Below are 27,511 nucleotides of genomic sequence, written 5' to 3'. Positions count from 1 at the left end.
CAGAACTCAGCATGACAACTCAGTATTCAGATCTCGCAGTTCAGCACACAGAATTGACAACTTAGAAATCAGAACACACAATACAGTGATCAGTATTCAGAGTTCAGCATGCAGACTCAAACTCACAATTCAGAACTCAGCACTCAGAACTCAGAATGCAGACCTCAGGAACCAGAACTCAGAGTTTACAACCCTGAACTCAGAATTCTCATTTCAGAACTGAAATTCATAACTCAGAACACAAGACTCAGAACTCAGAAGTCAGAACTCAGAACTCAGAACTCAGAACTCAGAACTCAGAACTCGATAGTTAGACTTCAGAATATAGAACTCAGATATTCGGACTCCTAACTCAGACAAAGAACTCAGAGTTGAAATTTCAGAACTCAGAAGTCACAATTCACCACACAGAATTCGTGACTAGGAATTCATAAATGAGACTCAGTTCTCAAAATTCACAAATCAGAATTCAGAAATCCGAATTCAGAGCCCAGGACACAGAATTCGGAACGCAGAATTCAGAACTCAGAACTCACAACTCTGAATGCTGATCTCAGAATCCACAACTGTGAATTCAGAATACAGGCTTCAGTTTAGAACTCCGAACTCAGATCTCAGAACTAAGAGTTGAGAATTCATAACTCAGAACTCAGAATTCAGAAATGATGACTCAGAACTTGGAATTCCGAACTCAGAAATCACAACTCAATATTCAGAACCCAGAATTCATAACCCAGAATTCTCACCTTAGAATTCTGAACTCAGAATTCAAACTCGAATATCAGAACTGGGAAATGAGTATTTGGAACTCAGACTACGGACTTCATAACTTAGAATTCAGAACAAAGAACTCAGTTCTCAGCACTCAGAAATCAGAACTCAGAACTCAGAATTCACACCTTAGAATTCGGAACTCAGAATCCTAAGTCAGAATTCAAAACTTGGCACTCAGAAATCAGAATTTGGAACTCAGAATACGGAATTCAGAACACAGAACTCAGAATTCAGAACTCAGTTCTCAGAACTCAGAACACAGTGTGGAGTACTCATGATTCAGAACTCAGAATTCACACCTTAGAATTCGGAACTCAGAATTCAGAACACACAATTCAGAACTCAAAACGCAGAAATCAGAACTGTAACTCAGGATTGTGAAATCAGAACTCAGAATTCAGAACGCAATGGAGAACTTTGAAGTCAGAACTCAGAATCAATTACTCAGGGTATGTAACTCAGAATCCACGACTCAGAAATCAGAACTGAGATACAGATCTCAGAATTCAAAATTCAGAATTCAGAAGTCCGAATTCAGAGCCGGAACACAGAATTCGGAACTCAGAACTTAAAATTCAGTACTCAGAATTCAGAACTCAGAAATCTCAACTCTGAATTCTGGTCACAGAATTCACAACTCTGAAATCAGAATACAGACTGTAGAATTTAGAACTCCGAACTCAGAGCTAAGAGCTAAGAGTTGAGAATTCATAACTCAGTATTCAGAACTGAGAAATGAGAACTCAGAACTCAGATGTCACAGCTAAGAATTCAGAACTCACTTATCAGAACTCAGAACACAAAATTCCGGACTCAGTAGTCAGAACTAGAAACTGCGAACTCAGAATTTGTAACTCAGAATTCTGAACTCAGAACTCAGAATTCAGAACGCAATTGAAAAATTTGAACTCAGAACTCAGAATACAGTACTCAAGATTCAGACCTCAAAATTCAGAACTCGGCACTCATAAAAACATAATGCACAACAAAATCTCAAATCTCAGAATTCCAAACTCAGAAAATAGAACTAACAACTCAGAATTCAAACTCAGATCTCAGAGTGTAGCACTTTGGATTGAGAATTCATGCCTCAGAACTCAGAACTCAGAATTCAGAATTCAGAGTTCAGAACTCAGCATGACAACTCAGTATTCAGATCTCGCAGTTCAGCACACAGAATTGACAACTTAGAAATCAGAACACACAATACAGTGATCAGTATTCAGAGTTCAGCATGCAGACTCAAACTCACAATTCAGAACTCAGCACTCAGAACTCAGAATGCAGACCTCAGGAACCAGAACTCAGAGTTTACAACCCTGAACTCAGAATTCTCATTTCAGAACTGAAATTCATAACTCAGAACACAAGACTCAGATGTCAGAACTCAGAACTCAGAAGTCAGAACTCAGAACTCAGAACTCAGAACTCAGAACTCGATAGTTAGACTTCAGAATATAGAACTCAGATATTCGGACTCCTAACTCAGACAAAGAACTCAGAGTTGAAATTTCAGAACTCAGAAGTCACAATTCACCACACAGAATTCGTGACTAGGAATTCATAAATGAGACTCAGTTCTCAAAATTCACAAATCAGAATTCAGAAATCCGAATTCAGAGCCCAGGACACAGAATTCGGAACGCAGAATTCAGAACTCAAAATTCAGTACGCAGAATTCGGAACTCAGAACTCACAACTCTGAATGCTGATCTCAGAATCCACAACTCTGAATTCAGAATACAGGCTTCAGTTTAGAACTCCGAACTCAGATCTCAGAACTAAGAGTTGAGAATTCATAACTCAGAACTCAGAATTCAGAATTCAGAGTTCAGAACTCAGCATGACAACTCAGTATTCAGATCTCGCGGTTCAGCACACAGAATTGACAACTTAGAAATCAGAACACACAATACAGTGATCAGTATTCAGAGTTCAGCATGCAGACTCAAACTCACAATTCAGAATTCAGCACTCAGAACTCAGAATGCAGACCTCAGGAACCAGAACTCAGAGTTTACAACCCTGAACTCAGAATTCTCATTTCAGAACTGAAATTCATAACTCAGAACACAAGACTCAGATGTCAGAACTCAGATGTCAGAACTCAGAACTCAGAAGTCAGAACTCAGAACTCAGAACTCGATAGTTAGACTTCAGAATATAGAACTCAGATATTCGGACTCCTAATTCAGACAAAGAACTCAGAGTTGAAATTTCAGAACTCAGAAGTCACAATTCACCACACAGAATTCGTGACTAGGAATTCATAAATGAGACTCAGTTCTCAAAATTCACAAATCAGAATTCAGAAATCCGAATTCAGAGCCCAGGACACAGAATTCGGAACTCAGAATTCAGAACTCAAAATTCAGTACGCAGAATTCGGAACTCAGAACTCACAACTCTGAATGCTGATCTCAGAATCCACAACTCTGAATTCAGAATACAGGCTTCAGTTTAGAACTCCGAACTCAGTTCTCAGAACTAAGAGTTGAGAATTCATAACTCAGAACTCAGAATTCAGAAATGATGACTCAGAACTTGGAATTCCGAACTCAGAAATCACAACTCAGTATTCAGAACCCAGAATTCATAACCCAGAATTCTCACCTTAGAATTCTGAACTCAGAATTCAAACTCGAATATCAGAACTGGGAAATGAGTATTTGGAACTCAGACTACGGACTTCATAACTTAGAATTCAGAACAAAGAACTCAGTTCTCAGCACTCAGAACTCAGAACTCAGAACTCAGAATTCACACCTTAGAATTCGGAACTCAGAATCCTAAGTCAGAATTCAAAACTTGGAAATCAGAATTTGGAACTCAGAATACGGAATTCAGAACACAGAACTCAGAATTCAGAACTCAGTTCTCAGAACTCAGAACACAGTGTGGAGTACTCATGATTCAGAACTCAGAATTCACACCTTAGAATTCGGAACTCAGAATTCAGAACACACAATTCAGAACTCAAAACGCAGAAATCAGAACTGTAACTCAGGATTGTGAAATCAGAACTCAGAATTCAGAACGCAATGGAGAACTTTGAAGTCAGAACTCAGAATCAATTACTCAGGGTACGTAACTCAGAATCCACGACTCAGAAATCAGAACTGAGATACAGATCTCAGAATTCAAAATTCAGAATTCAGAAGTCCGAATTCAGAGCCGGAACACAGAATTCGGAACTCAGAACTTAAAATTCAGTACTCAGAATTCAGAACTCAGAAATCTCAACTCTGAATTCTGGTCACAGAATTCACAACTCTGAAATCAGAATACAGACTGTAGAATTTAGGACTCCGAACTCAGAGCTAAGAGCTAAGAGTTGAGAATTCATAACTCAGTATTCAGAACTGAGAAATGAGAACTCAGAACTCAGATGTCACAGCTAAGAATTCAGAACTCACTTATCAGAACTCAGTGATCAGAACTCAGAACACAAAATTCCGGACTCAGTAGTCAGAACTAGAAACTGCGAACTCAGAATTTGTAACTCAGAATTCTGAACTCAGAACTCAGAATTCAGAACGCAATTGAAAAATTTGAACTCAGAACTCAGAATACAGTACTCAAGATTCAGACCTCAAAATTCAGAACTCGGCACTCATAAAAACATAATGCACAACAAAATCTCAAATCTCAGAATTCCAAACTCAGAAAATAGAACTAACAACTCAGAATTCAAACTCAGATCTCAGAGTGTAGCACTTGGGATTGAGAATTCATGCCTCAGAACTCAGAACTCAGAATTCAGAATTCAGAGTTCAGAACTCAGCATGACAACTCAGTATTCAGATCTCGCAGTTCAGCACACAGAATTGACAACTTAGAAATCAGAACACACAATACAGTGATCAGTATTCAGAGTTCAGCATGCAGACTCAAACTCACAATTCAGAACTCAGCACTCAGAACTCAGAATGCAGACCTCAGGAACCAGAACTCAGAGTTTACAACCCTGAACTCAGAATTCTCATTTCAGAACTGAAATTCATAACTCAGAACACAAGGCTCAGATGTCAGAACTCAGAACTCAGAAGTCAGAACTCAGAACTCAGAACTCAGAACTCAGAACTCGATAGTTAGACTTCAGAATATAGAACTCAGATATTCGGACTCCTAACTCAGACAAAGAACTCAGAGTTGAAATTTCAGAACTCAGAAGTCACAATTCACCACACAGAATTCGTGACTAGGAATTCATAAATGAGACTCAGTTCTCAAAATTCACAAATCAGAATTCAGAAATCCGAATTCAGAGCCCAGGACACAGAATTCGGAACGCAGAATTCAGAACTCAGAACTCACAACTCTGAATGCTGATCTCAGAATCCACAACTCTGAATTCAGAATACAGGCTTCAGTTTAGAACTCCGAACTCAGATCTCAGAACTAAGAGTTGAGAATTCATAACTCAGAACTCAGAATTCAGAAATGATGACTCAGAACTTGGAATTCCGAACTCAGAAATCACAACTCAATATTCAGAACCCAGAATTCATAACCCAGAATTCTCACCTTAGAATTCTGAACTCAGAATTCAAACTCGAATATCAGAACTGGGAAATGAGTATTTGGAACTCAGACTACGGACTTCATAACTTAGAATTCAGAACAAAGAACTCAGTTCTCAGCACTCAGAAATCAGAACTCAGAACTCAGAATTCACACCTTAGAATTCGGAACTCAGAATCCTAAGTCAGAATTCAAAACTTGGCACTCAGAAATCAGAATTTGGAACTCAGAATACGGAATTCAGAACACAGAACTCAGAATTCAGAACTCAGTTCTCAGAACTCAGAACACAGTGTGGAGTACTCATGATTCAGAACTCAGAATTCACACCTTAGAATTCGGAACTCAGAATTCAGAACACACAATTCAGAACTCAAAACGCAGAAATCAGAACTGTAACTCAGGATTGTGAAATCAGAACTCAGAATTCAGAACGCAATGGAGAACTTTGAAGTCAGAACTCAGAATCAATTACTCAGGGTACGTAACTCAGAATCCACGACTCAGAAATCAGAACTGAGATACAGATCTCAGAAATCTCAACTCTGAATTCAGAAGTCCGAATTCAGAACCGGAACACAGAATTCGGAACTCAGAACTTAACATTCAGTACTCAGAATTCAGAACTCAGAAATCTCAACTCTGAATTCTGGTCACAGAATTCACAACTCTGAAATCAGAATACAGACTGTAGAATTTAGAACTCCGAACTCAGAGCTAAGAGCTAAGAGTTGAGAATTCATAACTCAGTATTCAGAACTGAGAAATGAGAACTCAGAACTCAGATGTCACAGCTAAGAATTCAGAACTCACTTATCAGAACTCAGTGATCAGAACTCAGAACACAAAATTCCGGACTCAGTAGTCAGAACTAGAAACTGCGAACTCAGAATTTGTAACTCAGAATTCTGAACTCAGAACTCAGAATTCAGAACGCAATTGAAAAATTTGAACTCAGAACTCAGAATACAGTACTCAAGATTCAGACCTCAAAATTCAGAACTCGGCACTCATAAAAACATAATGCACAACAAAATCTCAAATCTCAGAATTCCAAACTCAGAAAATAGAACTAACAACTCTGAATTCAAACTCAGATCTCAGAGTGTAGCACTTGGGATTGAGAATTCATGCCTCAGAACTCAGAACTCAGAATTCAGAATTCAGAGTTCAGAACTCAGCATGACAACTCAGTATTCAGATCTCGCAGTTCAGCACACAGAATTGACAACTTAGAAATCAGAACACACAATACAGTGATCAGTATTCAGAGTTCAGCATGCAGACTCAAACTCACAATTCAGAACTCAGCACTCAGAACTCAGAATGCAGACCTCAGGAACCAGAACTCAGAGTTTACAACCCTGAACTCAGAATTCTCATTTCAGAACTGAAATTCATAACTCAGAACACAAGACTCAGAAGTCAGAACTCAGAACTCAGAACTCGATAGTTAGACTTCAGAATATAGAACTCAGATATTCGGACTCCTAACTCAGACAAAGAACTCAGAGTTGAAATTTCAGAACTCAGAAGTCACAATTCACCACAAAGAATTCGTGACTAGGAATTCATAAATGAGACTCAGTTCTCAAAATTCACAAATCAGAATTCAGAAATCCGAATTCAGAGCCCAGGACACAGAATTCGGAACGCAGAATTCAGAACTCAGAACTCACAACTCTGAATGCTGATCTCAGAATCCACAACTCTGAATTCAGAATACAGGCTTCAGTTTAGAACTCCGAACTCAGATCTCAGAACTAAGAGTTGAGAATTCATAACTCAGAACTCAGAATTCAGAAATGATGACTCAGAACTTGGAATTCCGAACTCAGAAATCACAACTCAATATTCAGAACCCAGAATTCATAACCCAGAATTCTCACCTTAGAATTCTGAACTCAGAATTCAAACTCGAATATCAGAACTGGGAAATGAGTATTTGGAACTCAGACTACGGACTTCATAACTTAGAATTCAGAACAAAGAACTCAGTTCTCAGCACTCAGAAATCAGAACTCAGAACTCAGAATTCACACCTTAGAATTCGGAACTCAGAATCCTAAGTCAGAATTCAAAACTTGGCACTCAGAAATCAGAATTTGGAACTCAGAATACGGAATTCAGAACACAGAACTCAGAATTCAGAACTCAGTTCTCAGAACTCAGAACACAGTGTGGAGTACTCATGATTCAGAACTCAGAATTCACACCTTAGAATTCGGAACTCAGAATTCAGAACACACAATTCAGAACTCAAAACGCAGAAATCAGAACTGTAACTCAGGATTGTGAAATCAGAACTCAGAATTCAGAACGCAATGGAGAACTTTGAAGTCAGAACTCAGAATCAATTACTCAGGGTACGTAACTCAGAATCCACGACTCAGAAATCAGAACTGAGATACAGATCTCAGAATTCAAAATTCAGAATTCAGAAGTCCGAATTCAGAACCGGAACACAGAATTCGGAACTCAGAACTTAACATTCAGTACTCAGAATTCAGAACTCAGAAATCTCAACTCTGAATTCTGGTCACAGAATTCACAACTCTGAAATCAGAATACAGACTGTAGAATTTAGAACTCCGAACTCAGAGCTAAGAGCTAAGAGTTGAGAATTCATAACTCAGTATTCAGAACTGAGAAATGAGAACTCAGAACTCAGATGTCACAGCTAAGAATTCAGAACTCACTTATCAGAACTCAGAACACAAATTCCGGACTCAGTAGTCAGAACTAGAAACTGCGAACTCAGAATTTGTAACTCAGAATTCTGAACTCAGAACTCAGAATTCAGAACGCAATTGAAAAATTTGAACTCAGAACTCAGAATACAGTACTCAAGATTCAGACCTCAAAATTCAGAACTCGGCACTCATAAAAACATAATGCGCAACAAAATCTCAAATCTCAGAATTCAAAACTCAGAAAATAGAACTAACAACTCAGAATTCAAACTCAGATCTCAGAGTGTAGCACTTTGGATTGAGAATTCATGCCTCAGAACTCAGAACTCAGAATTCAGAATTCAGAGTTCAGAACTCAGCATGACAACTCAGTATTCAGATCTCGCAGTTCAGCACACAGAATTGACAACTTAGAAATCAGAACACACAATACAGTGATCAGTATTCAGAGTTCAGCATGCAGACTCAAACTCACAATTCAGAACTCAGCACTCAGAACTCAGAATGCAGACCTCAGGAACCAGAACTCAGAGTTTACAACCCTGAACTCAGAATTCTCATTTCAGAACTGAAATTCATAACTCAGAACACAAGACTCAGATGTCAGAACTCAGAACTCAGAAGTCAGAAGTCAGAACTCAGAACTCAGAACTCAGAACTCAGAACTCGATAGTTAGACTTCAGAATATAGAACTCAGATATTCGGACTCCTAACTCAGACAAAGAACTCAGAGTTGAAATTTCAGAACTCAGAAGTCACAATTCACCACACAGAATTCGTGACTAGGAATTCATAAATGAGACTCAGTTCTCAAAATTCACAAATCAGAATTCAGAAATCCGAATTCAGAGCCGAGGACACAGAATTCGGAACTCAGAACTCAAAATTCAGTACGCAGAATTCAGAACTCAGAACTCACAACTCTGAATGCTGATCTCAGAATCCACAACTCTGAATTCAGAATACAGGCTTCAGTTTAGAACTCCGAACTCAGATCTCAGAACTAAGAGTTGAGAATTCATAACTCAGAACTCAGAATTCAGAAATGATGACTCAGAACTTGGAATTCAGAACTCAGAAATCACAACTCAGTATTCAGAACCCAGAATTCATAACCCAGAATTCTCACCTTAGAATTCTGAACTCAGAATTCAAACTCGAATATCAGAACTGGGAAATGAGTATTTGGAACTCAGACTACGGACTTCATAACTTAGAATTCAGAACAAAGAACTCAGTTCTCAGCACTCAGAAATCAGAACTCAGAACTCAGAATTCACACCTTAGAATTCGGAACTCAGAATCCTAAGTCAGAATTCAAAACTTGGCACTCAGAAATCAGAATTTGGAACTCAGAATACGGAATTCAGAACACAGAACTCAGAATTCAGAACTCAGTTCTCAGAACTCAGAACACAGTGTGGAGTACTCATGATTCAGAACTCAGAATTCACACCTTAGAATTCGGAACTCAGAATTCAGAACACACAATTCAGAACTCAAAACGCAGAAATCAGAACTGTAACTCAGGATTGTGAAATCAGAACTCAGAATTCAGAACGCAATGGAGAACTTTGAAGTCAGAACTCAGAATCAATTACTCAGGGTACGTAACTCAGAATCCACGACTCAGAAATCAGAACTGAGATACAGATCTCAGAATTCAAAATTCAGAATTCAGAAGTCCGAATTCAGAACCGGAACACAGAATTCGGAACTCAGAACTTAAAATTCAGTACTCAGAATTCAGAACTCAGAAATCTCAACTCTGAATTCTGGTCACAGAATTCACAACTCTGAAATCAGAATACAGACTGTAGAATTTAGAACTCCGAACTCAGAGCTAAGAGCTAAGAGTTGAGAATTCATAACTCAGTATTCAGAACTGAGAAATGAGAACTCAGAACTCAGATGTCACAGCTAAGAATTCAGAACTCACTTATCAGAACTCAGAACACAAATTCCGGACTCAGTAGTCAGAACTAGAAACTGCGAACTCAGAATTTGTAACTCAGAATTCTGAACTCAGAACTCAGAATTCAGAACGCAATTGAAAAATTTGAACTCAGAACTCAGAATACAGTACTCAAGATTCAGACCTCAAAATTCAGAACTCGGCACTCATAAAAACATAATGCGCAACAAAATCTCAAATCTCAGAATTCAAAACTCAGAAAATAGAACTAACAACTCAGAATTCAAACTCAGATCTCAGAGTGTAGCACTTTGGATTGAGAATTCATGCCTCAGAACTCAGAACTCAGAATTCAGAATTCAGAGTTCAGAACTCAGCATGACAACTCAGTATTCAGATCTCGCAGTTCAGCACACAGAATTGACAACTTAGAAATCAGAACACACAATACAGTGATCAGTATTCAGAGTTCAGCATGCAGACTCAAACTCACAATTCAGAACTCAGCACTCAGAACTCAGAATGCAGACCTCAGGAACCAGAACTCAGAGTTTACAACCCTGAACTCAGAATTCTCATTTCAGAACTGAAATTCATAACTCAGAACACAAGACTCAGATGTCAGAACTCAGAACTCAGAAGTCAGAACTCAGAAGTCAGAACTCAGAACTCGATAGTTAGACTTCAGAATATAGAACTCAGATATTCGGACTCCTAACTCAGACAAAGAACTCAGAGTTGAAATTTCAGAACTCAGAAGTCACAATTCACCACACAGAATTCGTGACTAGGAATTCATAAATGAGACTCAGTTCTCAAAATTCACAAATCAGAATTCAGAAATCCGAATTCAGAGCCGAGGACACAGAATTCGGAACTCAGAACTCAAAATTCAGTACGCAGAATTCAGAACTCAGAACTCACAACTCTGAATGCTGATCTCAGAATCCACAACTCTGAATTCAGAATACAGGCTTCAGTTTAGAACTCCGAACTCAGATCTCAGAACTAAGAGTTGAGAATTCATAACTCAGAACTCAGAATTCAGAAATGATGACTCAGAACTTGGAATTCAGAACTCAGAAATCACAACTCAGTATTCAGAACCCAGAATTCATAACCCAGAATTCTCACCTTAGAATTCTGAACTCAGAATTCAAACTCGAATATCAGAACTGGGAAATGAGTATTTGGAACTCAGACTACGGACTTCATAACTTAGAATTCAGAACAAAGAACTCAGTTCTCAGCACTCAGAAATCAGAACTCAGAACTCAGAATTCACACCTTAGAATTCGGAACTCAGAATCCTAAGTCAGAATTCAAAACTTGGCACTCAGAATTTGGAACTCAGAATACGGAATTCAGAACACAGAACTCAGAATTCAGAACTCAGTTCTCAGAACTCAGAACACAGTGTGGAGTACTCATGATTCAGAACTCAGAATTCACACCTTAGAATTCGGAACTCAGAATTCAGAACACACAATTCAGAACTCAAAACGCAGAAATCAGAACTGTAACTCAGGATTGTGAAATCAGAACTCAGAATTCAGAACACAATGGAGAACTTTGAAGTCAGAACTCAGAATCAATTACTCAGGGTACGTAACTCAGAATCCACGACTCAGAAATCAGAACTGAGATACAGATCTCAGAATTCAAAATTCAGAATTCAGAAGTCCGAATTCAGAGCCGGAACACAGAATTCGGAACTCAGAACTTAAAATTCAGTACTCAGAATTCAGAACTCAGAAATCTCAACTCTGAATTCTGGTCACAGAATTCACAACTCTGAAATCAGAATACAGACTGTAGAATTTAGAACTCCGAACTCAGAGCTAAGAGCTAAGAGTTGAGAATTCATAACTCAGTATTCAGAACTGAGAAATGAGAACTCAGAACTCAGATGTCACAGCTAAGAATTCAGAACTCACTTATCAGAACTCAGAACACAAATTCCGGACTCAGTAGTCAGAACTAGAAACTGCGAACTCAGAATTTGTAACTCAGAATTCTGAACTCAGAACTCAGAATTCAGAACGCAATTGAAAAATTTGAACTCAGAACTCAGAATACAGTACTCAAGATTCAGACCTCAAAATTCAGAACTCGGCACTCATAAAAACATAATGCACAACAAAATCTCAAATCTCAGAATTCAAAACTCAGAAAATAGAACTAACAACTCAGAATTCAAACTCAGATCTCAGAGTGTAGCACTTGGGATTGAGAATTCATGCCTCAGAACTCAGAACTCAGAATTCAGAATTCAGAGTTCAGAACTCAGCATGACAACTCAGTATTCAGATCTCGCAGTTCAGCACACAGAATTGACAACTTAGAAATCAGAACACACAATACAGTGATCAGTATTCAGAGTTCAGCATGCAGACTCAAACTCACAATTCAGAACTCAGCACTCAGAACTCAGAATGCAGACCTCAGGAACCAGAACTCAGAGTTTACAACCCTGAACTCAGAATTCTCATTTCAGAACTGAAATTCATAACTCAGAACACAAGACTCAGATGTCAGAACTCAGAACTCAGAACTCAGAAGTCAGAACTCAGAACTCAGAACTCAGAACTCGATAGTTAGACTTCAGAATATAGAACTCAGATATTCGGACTCCTAACTCAGACAAAGAACTCAGAGTTGAAATTTCAGAACTCAGAAGTCACAATTCACCACACAGAATTCGTGACTAGGAATTCATAAATGAGACTCAGTTCTCAAAATTCACAAATCAGAATTCAGAAATCCGAATTCAGAGCCCAGGACACAGAATTCGGAACGCAGAACTCAAAATTCAGTACGCAGAATTCAGAACTCAGAACTCACAACTCTGAATGCTGATCTCAGAATCCACAACTCTGAATTCAGAATACAGGCTTCAGTTTAGAACTCCGAACTCAGATCTCAGAACTAAGAGTTGAGAATTCATAACTCAGAACTCAGAATTCAGAAATGATGACTCAGAACTTGGAATTCAGAACTCAAAAATCACAACTCAGTATTCAGAACCCAGAATTCATAACCCAGAATTCTCACCTTAGAATTCTGAACTCAGAATTCAAACTCGAATATCAGAACTGGGAAATGAGTATTTGGAACTCAGACTACGGACTTCATAACTTAGAATTCAGAACAAAGAACTCAGTTCTCAGCACTCAGAACTCAGAACTCAGAACTCAGAATTCACACCTTAGAATTCGGAACTCAGAATCCTAAGTCAGAATTCAAAACTTGGAAATCAGAATTTGGAACTCAGAATACGGAATTCAGAACACAGAACTCAGAATTCAGAACTCAGTTCTCAGAACTCAGAACACAGTGTGGAGTACTCATGATTCAGAACTCAGAATTCACACCTTAGAATTCGGAACTCAGAATTCAGAACACACAATTCAGAACTCAAAACGCAGAAATCAGAACTGTAACTCAGGATTGTGAAATCAGAACTCAGAATTCAGAACGCAATGGAGAACTTTGAAGTCAGAACTCAGAATCAATTACTCAGGGTACGTAACTCAGAATCCACGACTCAGAAATCAGAACTGAGATACAGATCTCAGAATTCAAAATTCAGAATTCAGAAGTCCGAATTCAGAGCCGGAACACAGAATTCGGAACTCAGAACTTAAAATTCAGTACTCAGAATTCAGAACTCAGAAATCTCAACTCTGAATTCTGGTCACAGAATTCACAACTCTGAAATCAGAATACAGACTGTAGAATTTAGGACTCCGAACTCAGAGCTAAGAGCTAAGAGTTGAGAATTCATAACTCAGTATTCAGAACTGAGAAATGAGAACTCAGAACTCAGATGTCACAGCTAAGAATTCAGAACTCACTTATCAGAACTCAGTGATCAGAACTCAGAACACAAAATTCCGGACTCAGTAGTCAGAACTAGAAACTGCGAACTCAGAATTTGTAACTCAGAATTCTGAACTCAGAACTCAGAATTCAGAACGCAATTGAAAAATTTGAACTCAGAACTCAGAATACAGTACTCAAGATTCAGACCTCAAAATTCAGAACTCGGCACTCATAAAAACATAATGCACAACAAAATCTCAAATCTCAGAATTCCAAACTCAGAAAATAGAACTAACAACTCAGAATTCAAACTCAGATCTCAGAGTGTAGCACTTGGGATTGAGAATTCATGCCTCAGAACTCAGAACTCAGAATTCAGAATTCAGAGTTCAGAACTCAGCATGACAACTCAGTATTCAGATCTCGCAGTTCAGCACACAGAATTGACAACTTAGAAATCAGAACACACAATACAGTGATCAGTATTCAGAGTTCAGCATGCAGACTCAAACTCACAATTCAGAACTCAGCACTCAGAACTCAGAATGCAGACCTCAGGAACCAGAACTCAGAGTTTACAACCCTGAACTCAGAATTCTCATTTCAGAACTGAAATTCATAACTCAGAACACAAGGCTCAGATGTCAGAACTCAGAACTCAGAAGTCAGAACTCAGAACTCAGAACTCAGAACTCAGAACTCGATAGTTAGACTTCAGAATATAGAACTCAGATATTCGGACTCCTAACTCAGACAAAGAACTCAGAGTTGAAATTTCAGAACTCAGAAGTCACAATTCACCACACAGAATTCGTGACTAGGAATTCATAAATGAGACTCAGTTCTCAAAATTCACAAATCAGAATTCAGAAATCCGAATTCAGAGCCCAGGACACAGAATTCGGAACGCAGAATTCAGAACTCAGAACTCACAACTCTGAATGCTGATCTCAGAATCCACAACTCTGAATTCAGAATACAGGCTTCAGTTTAGAACTCCGAACTCAGATCTCAGAACTAAGAGTTGAGAATTCATAACTCAGAACTCAGAATTCAGAAATGATGACTCAGAACTTGGAATTCCGAACTCAGAAATCACAACTCAATATTCAGAACCCAGAATTCATAACCCAGAATTCTCACCTTAGAATTCTGAACTCAGAATTCAAACTCGAATATCAGAACTGGGAAATGAGTATTTGGAACTCAGACTACGGACTTCATAACTTAGAATTCAGAACAAAGAACTCAGTTCTCAGCACTCAGAAATCAGAACTCAGAACTCAGAATTCACACCTTAGAATTCGGAACTCAGAATCCTAAGTCAGAATTCAAAACTTGGCACTCAGAAATCAGAATTTGGAACTCAGAATACGGAATTCAGAACACAGAACTCAGAATTCAGAACTCAGTTCTCAGAACTCAGAACACAGTGTGGAGTACTCATGATTCAGAACTCAGAATTCACACCTTAGAATTCGGAACTCAGAATTCAGAACACACAATTCAGAACTCAAAACGCAGAAATCAGAACTGTAACTCAGGATTGTGAAATCAGAACTCAGAATTCAGAACGCAATGGAGAACTTTGAAGTCAGAACTCAGAATCAATTACTCAGGGTACGTAACTCAGAATCCACGACTCAGAAATCAGAACTGAGATACAGATCTCAGAATTCAAAATTCAGAATTCAGAAGTCCGAATTCAGAGCCGGAACACAGAATTCGGAACTCAGAACTTAAAATTCAGTACTCAGAATTCAGAACTCAGAAATCTCAACTCTGAATTCTGGTCACAGAATTCACAACTCTGAAATCAGAATACAGACTGTAGAATTTAGGACTCCGAACTCAGAGCTAAGAGCTAAGAGTTGAGAATTCATAACTCAGTATTCAGAACTGAGAAATGAGAACTCAGAACTCAGATGTCACAGCTAAGAATTCAGAACTCACTTATCAGAACTCAGTGATCAGAACTCAGAACACAAAATTCCGGACTCAGTAGTCAGAACTAGAAACTGCGAACTCAGAATTTGTAACTCAGAATTCTGAACTCAGAACTCAGAATTCAGAACGCAATTGAAAAATTTGAACTCAGAACTCAGAATACAGTACTCAAGATTCAGACCTCAAAATTCAGAACTCGGCACTCATAAAAACATAATGCACAACAAAATCTCAAATCTCAGAATTCAAAACTCAGAAAATAGAACTAACAACTCAGAATTCAAACTCAGATCTCAGAGTGTAGCACTTGGGATTGAGAATTCATGCCTCAGAACTCAGAACTCAGAATTCAGAATTCAGAGTTCAGAACTCAGCATGACAACTCAGTATTCAGATCTCGCAGTTCAGCACACAGAATTGACAACTTAGAAATCAGAACACACAATACAGTGATCAGTATTCAGAGTTCAGCATGCAGACTCAAACTCACAATTCAGAACTCAGCACTCAGAACTCAGAATGCAGACCTCAGGAACCAGAACTCAGAGTTTACAACCCTGAACTCAGAATTCTCATTTCAGAACTGAAATTCATAACTCAGAACACAAGACTCAGAAGTCAGAACTCAGAACTCAGAACTCGATAGTTAGACTTCAGAATATAGAACTCAGATATTCGGACTCCTAACTCAGACAAAGAACTCAGAGTTGAAATTTCAGAACTCAGAAGTCACAATTCACCACACAGAATTCGTGACTAGGAATTCATAAATGAGACTCAGTTCTCAAAATTCACAAATCAGAATTCAGAAATCCGAATTCAGAGCCCAGGACACAGAATTCGGAACGCAGAATTCAGAACTCAGAACTCACAACTCTGAATGCTGATCTCAGAATCCACAACTCTGAATTCAGAATACAGGCTTCAGTTTAGAACTCCGAACTCAGATCTCAGAACTAAGAGTTGAGAATTCATAACTCAGAACTCAGAATTCAGAAATGATGACTCAGAACTTGGAATTCCGAACTCAGAAATCACAACTCAATATTCAGAACCCAGAATTCATAACCCAGAATTCTCACCTTAGAATTCTGAACTCAGAATTCAAACTCGAATATCAGAACTGGGAAATGAGTATTTGGAACTCAGACTACGGACTTCATAACTTAGAATTCAGAACAAAGAACTCAGTTCTCAGCACTCAGAAATCAGAACTCAGAACTCAGAATTCACACCTTAGAATTCGGAACTCAGAATCCTAAGTCAGAATTCAAAACTTGGCACTCAGAAATCAGAATTTGGAACTCAGAATACGGAATTCAGAACACAGAACTCAGAATTCAGAACTCAGTTCTCAGAACTCAGAACACAGTGTGGAGTACTCATGATTCAGAACTCAGAATTCACACCTTAGAATTCGGAACTCAGAATTCAGAACACACAATTCAGAACTCAAAACGCAGAAATCAGAACTGTAACTCAGGATTGTGAAATCAGAACTCAGAATTCAGAACGCAATGGAGAACTTTGAAGTCAGAACTCAGAATCAATTACTCAGGGTACGTAACTCAGAATCCACGACTCAGAAATCAGAACTGAGATACAGATCTCAGAATTCAAAATTCAGAATTCAGAAGTCCGAATTCAGAGCCGGAACACAGAATTCGGAACTCAGAACTTAAAATTCAGTACTCAGAATTCAGAACTCAGAAATCTCAACTCTGAATTCTGGTCACAGAATTCACAACTCTGAAATCAGAATACAGACTGTAGAATTTAGGACTCCGAACTCAGAGCTAAGAGCTAAGAGTTGAGAATTCATAACTCAGTATTCAGAACTGAGAAATGAGAACTCAGAACTCAGATGTCACAGCTAAGAATTCAGAACTCACTTATCAGAACTCAGTGATCAGAACTCAGAACACAAAATTCCGGACTCAGTAGTCAGAACTAGAAACTGCGAACTCAGAATTTGTAACTCAGAATTCTGAACTCAGAACTCAGAATTCAGAACGCAATTGAAAAATTTGAACTCAGAACTCAGAATACAGTACTCAAGATTCAGACCTCAAAATTCAGAACTCGGCACTCATAAAAACATAATGCACAACAAAATCTCAAATCTCAGAATTCAAAACTCAGAAAATAGAACTAACAACTCAGAATTCAAACTCAGATCTCAGAGTGTAGCACTTGGGATTGAGAATTCATGCCTCAGAACTCAGAACTCAGAATTCAGAATTCAGAGTTCAGAACTCAGCATGACAACTCAGTATTCAGATCTCGCAGTTCAGCACACAGAATTGACAACTTAGAAATCAGAACACACAATACAGTGATCAGTATTCAGAGTTCAGCATGCAGACTCAAACTCACAATTCAGAACTCAGCACTCAGAACTCAGAATGCAGACCTCAGGAACCAGAACTCAGAGTTTACAACCCTGAACTCAGAATTCTCATTTCAGAACTGAAATTCATAACTCAGAACACAAGACTCAGAAGTCAGAACTCAGAACTCAGAACTCGATAGTTAGACTTCAGAATATAGAACTCAGATATTCGGACTCCTAACTCAGACAAAGAACTCAGAGTTGAAATTTCAGAACTCAGAAGTCACAATTCACCACAAAGAATTCGTGACTAGGAATTCATAAATGAGACTCAGTTCTCAAAATTCACAAATCAGAATTCAGAAATCCGAATTCAGAGCCCAGGACACAGAATTCGGAACGCAGAATTCAGAACTCAGAACTCACAACTCTGAATGCTGATCTCAGAATCCACAACTGTGAATTCAGAATACAGGCTTCAGTTTAGAACTCCGAACTCAGATCTCAGAACTAAGAGTTGAGAATTCATAACTCAGAACTCAGAATTCAGAAATGATGACTCAGAACTTGGAATTCCGAACTCAGAAATCACAACTCAATATTCAGAACCCAGAATTCATAACCCAGAATTCTCACCTTAGAATTCTGAACTCAGAATTCAAACTCGAATATCAGAACTGGGAAATGAGTATTTGGAACTCAGACTACGGACTTCATAACTTAGAATTCAGAACAAAGAACTCAGTTCTCAGCACTCAGAAATCAGAACTCAGAACTCAGAATTCACACCTTAGAATTCGGAACTCAGAATCCTAAGTCAGAATTCAAAACTTGGCACTCAGAAATCAGAATTTGGAACTCAGAATACGGAATTCAGAACACAGAACTCAGAATTCAGAACTCAGTTCTCAGAACTCAGAACACAGTGTGGAGTACTCATGATTCAGAACTCAGAATTCACACCTTAGAATTCGGAACTCAGAATTCAGAACACACAATTCAGAACTCAAAACGCAGAAATCAGAACTGTAACTCAGGATTGTGAAATCAGAACTCAGAATTCAGAACGCAATGGAGAACTTTGAAGTCAGAACTCAGAATCAATTACTCAGGGTACGTAACTCAGAATCCACGACTCAGAAATCAGAACTGAGATACAGATCTCAGAATTCAAAATTCAGAATTCAGAAGTCCGAATTCAGAACCGGAACACAGAATTCGGAACTCAGAACTTAACATTCAGTACTCAGAATTCAGAACTCAGAAATCTCAACTCTGAATTCTGGTCACAGAATTCACAACTCTGAAATCAGAATACAGACTGTAGAATTTAGAACTCCGAACTCAGAGCTAAGAGCTAAGAGTTGAGAATTCATAACTCAGTATTCAGAACTGAGAAATGAGAACTCAGAACTCAGATGTCACAGCTAAGAATTCAGAACTCACTTATCAGAACTCAGAACACAAATTCCGGACTCAGTAGTCAGAACTAGAAACTGCGAACTCAGAATTTGTAACTCAGAATTCTGAACTCAGAACTCAGAATTCAGAACGCAATTGAAAAATTTGAACTCAGAACTCAGAATACAGTACTCAAGATTCAGACCTCAAAATTCAGAACTCGGCACTCATAAAAACATAATGCGCAACAAAATCTCAAATCTCAGAATTCCAAACTCAGAAAATAGAACTAACAACTCAGAATTCAAACTCAGATCTCAGAGTGTAGCACTTTGGATTGAGAATTCATGCCTCAGAACTCAGAACTCAGAATTCAGAATTCAGAGTTCAGAACTCAGCATGACAACTCAGTATTCAGATCTCGCAGTTCAGCACACAGAATTGACAACTTAGAAATCAGAACACACAATACAGTGATCAGTATTCAGAGTTCAGCATGCAGACTCAAACTCACAATTCAGAACTCAGCACTCAGAACTCAGAATGCAGACCTCAGGAACCAGAACTCAGAGTTTACAACCCTGAACTCAGAATTCTCATTTCAGAACTGAAATTCATAACTCAGAACACAAGACTCAGATGTCAGAACTCAGAACTCAGAAGTCAGAAGTCAGAACTCAGAACTCAGAACTCAGAACTCAGAACTCGATAGTTAGACTTCAGATTATAGAACTCAGATATTCGGACTCCTAACTCAGACAAAGAACTCAGAGTTGAAATTTCAGAACTCAGAAGTCACAATTCACCACACAGAATTCGTGACTAGGAATTCATAAATGAGACTCAGTTCTCAAAATTCACAAATCAGAATTCAGAAATCCGAATTCAGAGCCGAGGACACAGAATTCGGAACTCAGAACTCAAAATTCAGTACGCAGAATTCAGAACTCAGAACTCACAACTCTGAATGCTGATCTCAGAATCCACAACTCTGAATTCAGAATACAGGCTTCAGTTTAGAACTCCGAACTCAGATCTCAGAACTAAGAGTTGAGAATTCATAACTCAGAACTCAGAATTCAGAAATGATGACTCAGAACTTGGAATTCAGAACTCAGAAATCACAACTCAGTATTCAGAACCCAGAATTCATAACCCAGAATTCTCACCTTAGAATTCTGAACTCAGAATTCAAACTCGAATATCAGAACTGGGAAATGAGTATTTGGAACTCAGACTACGGACTTCATAACTTAGAATTCAGAACAAAGAACTCAGTTCTCAGCACTCAGAAATCAGAACTCAGAACTCAGAATTCACACCTTAGAATTCGGAACTCAGAATCCTAAGTCAGAATTCAAAACTTGGCACTCAGAAATCAGAATTTGGAACTCAGAATACGGAATTCAGAACACAGAACTCAGAATTCAGAACTCAGTTCTCAGAACTCAGAACACAGTGTGGAGTACTCATGATTCAGAACTCAGAATTCACACCTTAGAATTCGGAACTCAGAATTCAGAACACACAATTCAGAACTCAAAACGCAGAAATCAGAACTGTAACTCAGGATTGTGAAATCAGAACTCAGAATTCAGAACGCAATGGAGAACTTTGAAGTCAGAACTCAGAATCAATTACTCAGGGTACGTAACTCAGAATCCACGACTCAGAAATCAGAACTGAGATACAGATCTCAGAATTCAAAATTCAGAATTCAGAAGTCCGAATTCAGAACCGGAACACAGAATTCGGAACTCAGAACTTAACATTCAGTACTCAGAATTCAGAACTCAGAAATCTCAACTCTGAATTCTGGTCACAGAATTCACAACTCTGAAATCAGAATACAGACTGTAGAATTTAGAACTCCGAACTCAGAGCTAAGAGCTAAGAGTTGAGAATTCATAACTCAGTATTCAGAACTGAGAAATGAGAACTCAGAACTCAGATGTCACAGCTAAGAATTCAGAACTCACTTATCAGAACTCAGAACACAAATTCCGGACTCAGTAGTCAGAACTAGAAACTGCGAACTCAGAATTTGTAACTCAGAATTCTGAACTCAGAACTCAGAATTCAGAACGCAATTGAAAAATTTGAACTCAGAACTCAGAATACAGTACTCAAGATTCAGACCTCAAAATTCAGAACTCGGCACTCATAAAAACATAATGCGCAACAAAATCTCAAATCTCAGAATTCAAAACTCAGAAAATAGAACTAACAACTCAGAATTCAAACTCAGATCTCAGAGTGTAGCACTTTGGATTGAGAATTCATGCCTCAGAACTCAGAACTCAGAATTCAGAATTCAGAGTTCAGAACTCAGCATGACAACTCAGTATTCAGATCTCGCAGTTCAGCACACAGAATTGACAACTTAGAAATCAGAACACACAATACAGTGATCAGTATTCAGAGTTCAGCATGCAGACTCAAACTCACAATTCAGAACTCAGCACTCAGAACTCAGAATGCAGACCTCAGGAACCAGAACTCAGAGTTTACAACCCTGAACTCAGAATTCTCATTTCAGAACTGAAATTCATAACTCAGAACACAAGACTCAGATGTCAGAACTCAGAACTCAGAAGTCAGAAGTCAGAACTCAGAACTCAGAACTCAGAACTCAGAACTCGATAGTTAGACTTCAGAATATAGAACTCAGATATTCGGACTCCTAACTCAGACAAAGAACTCAGAGTTGAAATTTCAGAACTCAGAAGTCACAATTCACCACACAGAATTCGTGACTAGGAATTCATAAATGAGACTCAGTTCTCAAAATTCACAAATCAGAATTCAGAAATCCGAATTCAGAGCCGAGGACACAGAATTCGGAACTCAGAACTCAAAATTCAGTACGCAGAATTCAGAACTCAGAACTCACAACTCTGAATGCTGATCTCAGAATCCACAACTCTGAATTCAGAATACAGGCTTCAGTTTAGAACTCCGAACTCAGATCTCAGAACTAAGAGTTGAGAATTCATAACTCAGAACTCAGAATTCAGAAATGATGACTCAGAACTTGGAATTCAGAACTCAGAAATCACAACTCAGTATTCAGAACCCAGAATTCATAACCCAGAATTCTCACCTTAGAATTCTGAACTCAGAATTCAAACTCGAATATCAGAACTGGGAAATGAGTATTTGGAACTCAGACTACGGACTTCATAACTTAGAATTCAGAACAAAGAACTCAGTTCTCAGCACTCAGAAATCAGAACTCAGAACTCAGAATTCACACCTTAGAATTCGGAACTCAGAATCCTAAGTCAGAATTCAAAACTTGGCACTCAGAAATCAGAATTTGGAACTCAGAATACGGAATTCAGAACACAGAACTCAGAATTCAGAACTCAGTTCTCAGAACTCAGAACACAGTGTGGAGTACTCATGATTCAGAACTCAGAATTCACACCTTAGAATTCGGAACTCAGAATTCAGAACACACAATTCAGAACTCAAAACGCAGAAATCAGAACTGTAACTCAGGATTGTGAAATCAGAACTCAGAATTCAGAACGCAATGGAGAACTTTGAAGTCAGAACTCAGAATCAATTACTCAGGGTACGTAACTCAGAATCCACGACTCAGAAATCAGAACTGAGATACAGATCTCAGAATTCAAAATTCAGAATTCAGAAGTCCGAATTCAGAACCGGAACACAGAATTCGGAAATCAGAACTTAACATTCAGTACTCAGAATTCAGAACTCAGAAATCTCAACTCTGAATTCTGGTCACAGAATTCACAACTCTGAAATCAGAATACAGACTGTAGAATTTAGAACTCCGAACTCAGAGCTAAGAGCTAAGAGTTGAGAATTCATAACTCAGTATTCAGAACTGAGAAATGAGAACTCAGAACTCAGATGTCACAGCTAAGAATTCAGAACTCACTTATCAGAACTCAGAACACAAATTCCGGACTCAGTAGTCAGAACTAGAAACTGCGAACTCAGAATTTGTAACTCAGAATTCTGAACTCAGAACTCAGAATTCAGAACGCAATTGAAAAATTTGAACTCAGAACTCAGAATACAGTACTCAAGATTCAGACCTCAAAATTCAGAACTCGGCACTCATAAAAACATAATGCGCAACAAAATCTCAAATCTCAGAATTCAAAACTCAGAAAATAGAACTAACAACTCAGAATTCAAACTCAGATCTCAGAGTGTAGCACTTTGGATTGAGAATTCATGCCTCAGAACTCAGAACTCAGAATTCAGAATTCAGAGTTCAGAACTCAGCATGACAACTCAGTATTCAGATCTCGCAGTTCAGCACACAGAATTGACAACTTAGAAATCAGAACACACAATACAGTGATCAGTATTCAGAGTTCAGCATGCAGACTCAAACTCACAATTCAGAACTCAGCACTCAGAACTCAGAATGCAGACCTCAGGAACCAGAACTCAGAGTTTACAACCCTGAACTCAGAATTCTCATTTCAGAACTGAAATTCATAACTCAGAACACAAGACTCAGATGTCAGAACTCAGAACTCAGAAGTCAGAACTCAGAAGTCAGAACTCAGAACTCGATAGTTAGACTTCAGAATATAGAACTCAGATATTCGGACTCCTAACTCAGACAAAGAACTCAGAGTTGAAATTTCAGAACTCAGAAGTCACAATTCACCACACAGAATTCGTGACTAGGAATTCATAAATGAGACTCAGTTCTCAAAATTCACAAATCAGAATTCAGAAATCCGAATTCAGAGCCGAGGACACAGAATTCGGAACTCAGAACTCAAAATTCAGTACGCAGAATTCAGAACTCAGAACTCACAACTCTGAATGCTGATCTCAGAATCCACAACTCTGAATTCAGAATACAGGCTTCAGTTTAGAACTCCGAACTCAGATCTCAGAACTAAGAGTTGAGAATTCATAACTCAGAACTCAGAATTCAGAAATGATGACTCAGAACTTGGAATTCAGAACTCAGAAATCACAACTCAGTATTCAGAACCCAGAATTCATAACCCAGAATTCTCACCTTAGAATTCTGAACTCAGAATTCAAACTCGAATATCAGAACTGGGAAATGAGTATTTGGAACTCAGACTACGGACTTCATAACTTAGAATTCAGAACAAAGAACTCAGTTCTCAGCACTCAGAAATCAGAACTCAGAACTCAGAATTCACACCTTAGAATTCGGAACTCAGAATCCTAAGTCAGAATTCAAAACTTGGCACTCAGAATTTGGAACTCAGAATACGGAATTCAGAACACAGAACTCAGAATTCAGAACTCAGTTCTCAGAACTCAGAACACAGTGTGGAGTACTCATGATTCAGAACTCAGAATTCACACCTTAGAATTCGGAACTCAGAATTCAGAACACACAATTCAGAACTCAAAACGCAGAAATCAGAACTGTAACTCAGGATTGTGAAATCAGAACTCAGAATTTAGAACGCAATGGAGAACTTTGAAGTCAGAACTCAGAATCAATTACTCAGGGTACGTAACTCAGAATCCACGACTCAGAAATCAGAACTGAGATACAGATCTCAGAATTCAAAATTCAGAATTCAGAAGTCCGAATTCAGAGCCGGAACACAGAATTCGGAACTCAGAACTTAAAATTCAGTACTCAGAATTCAGAATTCAGAAATCTCAACTCTGAATTCTGGTCACAGAATTCACAACTCTGAAATCAGAATACAGACTGTAGAATTTAGAACTCCGAACTCAGAGCTAAGAGCTAAGAGTTGAGAATTCATAACTCAGTATTCAGAACTGAGAAATGAGAACTCAGAACTCAGATGTCACAGCTAAGAATTCAGAACTCACTTATCAGAACTCAGTGATCAGAACTCAGAACACAAAATTCCGGACTCAGTAGTCAGAACTAGAAACTGCGAACTCAGAATTTGTAACTCAGAATTCTGAACTCAGAACTCAGAATTCAGAACGCAATTGAAAAATTTGAACTCAGAACTCAGAATACAGTACTCAAGATTCAGACCTCAAAATTCAGAACTCGGCACTCATAAAAACATAATGCACAACAAAATCTCAAATCTCAGAATTCAAAACTCAGAAAATAGAATTAATAACTCAGAATTCAAACTCAGATCTCAGAGTGTAGCACTTGGGATTGAGAATTCATGCCTCAGAACTCAGAACTCAGAATTCAGAATTCAGAGTTCAGAACTCAGCATGACAACTCAGTATTCAGATCTCGCAGTTCAGCACACAGAATTGACAACTTAGAAATCAGAACACACAATACAGTGATCAGTATTCAGAGTTCAGCATGCAGGCTCAAACTCACAATTCAGAACTCAGCACTCAGAACTCAGAATGCAGACCTCAGGAACCAGAACTCAGAGTTTACAACCCTGAACTCAGAATTCTCATTTCAGAACTGAAATTCATAACTCAGAACACAAGACTCAGATGTCAGAACTCAGAACTCAGAAGTCAGAACTCAGAACTCAGAACTCAGAACTCAGAACTCGATAGTTAGACTTCAGAATATAGAACTCAGATATTCGGACTCCTAACTCAGACAAAGAACTCAGAGTTGAAATTTCAGAACTCAGAAGTCACAATTCACCACACAGAATTCGTGACTAGGAATTCATAAATGAGACTCAGTTCTCAAAATTCACAAATCAGAATTCAGAAATCCGAATTCAGAGCCCAGGACACAGAATTCGGAACTCAGAACTCAAAATTCAGTACGCAGAATTCAGAACTCAGAACTCACAACTCTGAATGCTGATCTCAGAATCCACAACTCTGAATTCAGAATACAGGCTTCAGTTTAGAACTCCGAACTCAGATCTCAGAACTAAGAGTTGAGAATTCATAACTCAGAACTCAGAATTCAGAAATGATGACTCAGAACTTGGAATTCCGAACTCAGAAATCACAACTCAGTATTCAGAACCCAGAATTCATAACCCAGAATTCTCACCTTAGAATTCTGAACTCAGAATTCAAACTCGAATATCAGAACTGGGAAATGAGTATTTGGAACTCAGACTACGGACTTCATAACTTAGAATTCAGAACAAAGAACTCAGTTCTCAGCACTCAGAAATCAGAACTCAGAACTCAGAATTCACACCTTAGAATTCGGAACTCAGAATCCTAAGTCAGAATTCAAAACTTGGCACTCAGAAATCAGAATTTGGAACTCAGAATACGGAATTCAGAACACAGAACTCAGAATTCAGAACTCAGTTCTCAGAACTCAGAACACAGTGTGGAGTACTCATGATTCAGAACTCAGAATTCACACCTTAGAATTCGGAACTCAGAATTCAGAACACACAATTCAGAACTCAAAACGCAGAAATCAGAACTGTAACTCAGGATTGTGAAATCAGAACTCCGAATTCAGAACGCAATGGAGAACTTTGAAGTCAGAAGTCAGAATCAATTACTCAGGGTACGTAACTCAGAATCCACGACTCAGAAATCAGAACTGAGATACAGATCTCAGAATTCAAAATTCAGAATTCAGAAGTCCGAATTCAGAGCCGGAACACAGAATTCGGAACTCAGAACTTAAAATTCAGTACTCAGAATTCAGAACTCAGAAATCTCAACTCTGAATTCTGGTCACAGAATTCACAACTCTGAAATCAGAATACAGACTGTAGAATTTAGAACTCCGAACTCAGAGCTAAGAGCTAAGAGTTGAGAATTCATAACTCAGTATTCAGAACTGAGAAATGATAACTCAGAACTCAGATGTCACAGCTAAGAATTCAGAACTCACTTATCAGAACTCAGTGATCAGAACTCAGAACACAAAATTCCGGACTCAGTAGTCAGAACTAGAAACTGCGAACTCAGAATTTGTAACTCAGAATTCTGAACTCAGAACTCAGAATTCAGAACGCAATTGAAAAATTTGAACTCAGAACTCAGAATACAGTACTCAAGATTCAGACCTCAAAATTCAGAACTCGGCACTCATAGAAACATAATGCACAACAAAATCTCAAATCTCAGAATTCAAAACTCAGAAAATAGAACTAACAACTCAGAATTCAAACTCAGATCTCAGAGTGTAGCACTTTGGATTGAGAATTCATGCCTCAGAACTC

This window comes from Ochotona princeps, chromosome Y, assembly GCF_030435755.1.
Source record: "Ochotona princeps isolate mOchPri1 chromosome Y, mOchPri1.hap1, whole genome shotgun sequence".
In the NCBI taxonomy this organism is placed as follows: Eukaryota; Metazoa; Chordata; class Mammalia; order Lagomorpha; family Ochotonidae; genus Ochotona; species Ochotona princeps.
Note: the sequence above shows the minus strand (reverse complement) of the source record.